The sequence below is a fragment of the Gossypium hirsutum genome, chromosome A12 (genome assembly GCF_007990345.1).
Source record: "Gossypium hirsutum isolate 1008001.06 chromosome A12, Gossypium_hirsutum_v2.1, whole genome shotgun sequence".
Classification (NCBI taxonomy): Eukaryota; Viridiplantae; Streptophyta; class Magnoliopsida; order Malvales; family Malvaceae; genus Gossypium; species Gossypium hirsutum.
In genome coordinates, this window is record NC_053435.1 from 65,388,719 (window position 1) to 65,391,658 (window position 2,940).

Sequence of the window (2,940 nt, forward strand, 5' to 3'; positions counted from 1 at the left end):
CTGCAATTACTATTTAATGCCGCAACCAGTGCTATATTTGGAGTGTAGGGATGGGTAGGTCGATTTTATCCACATGGAGTGTAGTGTTTGATGGAGTGGAGTGTAGAGGATGGACGGGTAGGACTTCTGTGTCATTACTGATACTATTACTGAAATGGGCTAAGGCCCACATTGATGCTGCTACTGCTATGGGGTATGGCCCACACTGATATTGGACTGTCACTGAAATGGGCTTAGGCCCAAACTACACTTTTTTGATTTTTTTAAGGGATTACACACTGAGTTTTCATAACTCGCCCTTCTGGTTTCTTGTACAGGTAATCCTTAGGCGGGCGATGCTGCAAGGGACTCGATTGAGGCCACACGACTGTTTTTGATACTATTTTAAATTTTTAATCCTTAAGCTATTTTATTTGGGTATTTGAAATGTAATAAGGCCCCTTTAAATTTTTACTTTAATTTGGGGTTTGCTTACTTAAATTTATATTTGCTGAAAGTAGGACGCGAACTTTCAAAAAGATAAATGTTTTCAAAACACCACGCCTATATAATATCTTCCAAAAGCTTCCGCATCAACAATCTTTTCAAAATGTAATAACAACCTAAAGTGATTAGACCTACTTGTGTTTTAATAACAAACAAAATACTTAAAAGTTTAATTAAAGATCACTGCGAGAGTTTTAATATGGTACAGACTCTCGAACAAATTAGTGCTTTTCAAAACACACTCCAATGTGACATCACAGATTTGGCCATAATGTCCAGGCCGGGTTTGGAGTGTTACATTTAGTGGTATTAGATCTAGGTTGCAAAACTCGACTGTAGATTTGGCCATAAATCAATAGCTGAGTATGAGTCTGAGTTTTTACGACTTATCCGCTATGCGCTTGGGATGATGGAAACTGAGTATGAGCGTTGTGTTCGTTTCGAGGACGGTCTGAAAGATAATCTACAAGTTCTGATATCTCCACAAAGGGAGTGAGAGTTTGCTGTGTTGGTGGAAAAGGCAAAGATCGCTGAGGATGTGAATCGTACTGAGCGCCAGAATCGAGAGAAGGACAAGGGAAGGAACAAGAGTGTTTAGAAGCCCTCAAGTTCAGCTGTGGGGACTAAGAAGAAGGCCAGATTTGATGGGCCGACTAGATTTGGGGCCCTTGTTGTTGCTATTGGATCGCAGCCTTGTGCTGATTGTGAGAGATGTCATCCGGGTGAGTGCTAGAAGAGGTTAAAGGCATGTTTGAGGTATGGATCTATGAAGCATCGTATCAGAGACTGTCCACGGAGATCCAATCAGATGCAAGCTATTGGTATGGGTATTGTTCAGCCGTCGAGATATGTTCAGAAGCCACCGAGAGGCCGTGGTCAGGCTAGAGGGGGAAATGGTATGGATCACGGACGGTGAGCACTAGGCAGAGGTGCCGGACATATTGAGACGAGGTAGCCGGTACTGTTTATACTGCAAATTGCCAAGAGGATGGTAACACACCAATTGTTATTACGGGTACGTTTTTTTATTCATAATGTACCTTATACTGCATTGATTGATGTTGGATCTACGCACTCTTATATAGCATTCACTGTGTTTGGGACTTTGGGTATAACAGTTGAGAACACTACGGTGAGGTTACTGTGTTGAGTCTATTAGGGCAGTCAATGAGAGTGAATAAATTGTTTAAGGATGTACCTTTGAAGGTTCAAGGGAAGATCCTCTTGGTGGATTTAATGGAACTCCCTTTCAGAGAATTTGATTTGATACTGGGCATGGACTGGTTGGTTATGCATCAAGCGAATTTGGATTGTGCAGCAAAGTGGGTGTTAGTAAAAACTACAGAGGGTGATGAGGTAGTTGTGATTGGGGAGCATCAGAATTATCTTTCAAATGTGATTTCTGCACTTAGAGCTGAGAAGTTGGTTCATAAGGGTTGTGAGGCGTATCGAACCTATGTCAGTGCTTCTGGTACTAAGGTTTCATCTGTTAAAGATATCAGAACAGTTAAGGACTTTCCGGATGTCTTTTCCGATGAGCTACCTGGGTTACCTCCTAACTGTGAAGTTGAGTTTGGGGTAAGCTCTTGCCTAGTACAACTCCAGTGTCCACCGCCCCTTATAGAATAGCACCAAAGGAGCTTGTAGAGCTTAAAGCTCTGATCCAAGAGTTTCTAGACTGAGGGTTCATTCACTCTAGTGTGTCTCCGTTGGGGGCACCGGTCTTATTTGTGAAGAAGAAGGATGGAACCATACGTATGTACATTGATTATCGGCAACTAATAAATTGACCATTAAGTATAAGTACCCCTACCGAGGAAAGATGATCTGTTCGACTAGTTCCGAGGAGCTTCAAATTTTTCTAAAATTGATCTTCGATCGGGGTACCATCAACTGAGGGTCAAAGAAATTGATGTGTAGAAGACAACATTTAGGACTCGTTATGGACATTGCGAGTTCCTAGTAATGCCGTTTGGACTGACGAATGAACCAGCAGCTTTTATAGATCTGATGAACCGAGTGTTCCAGCCCTACCTGGATTGATTCGTAATGGTGTTTATAGACGACATTCTGGTGTATTCAAGAATTGAAGATGAACATGATGCACATCTCTGAATAGTTCTACAGATTCTGAGGGAGAAACAACTATTTACTAAATTTAGCAAGTGTGAATTCTGGATACTCGAGGTAACTTTTCTGGGACATGCGGTATCTGCTGAGGGGATTAGGGTTGATCCTTAAAAAATTGAAGTTGTTCTAGATTGGGAGTAGCCTAAGTCGGTATCAGAGATTCAAATTTTTCTGGGTCTGGTTGGGTATTATATACGGTTTGTTGAGGGGTTTTCATTGATTGCCGCACCTCTGACTAGGTTGTTGTGTAAAGGGGTACCGTTTAATACAACCAAAATCTTGGAAGGAATGCACTGTCTACAGTGATGCATCACATGTTGGCTT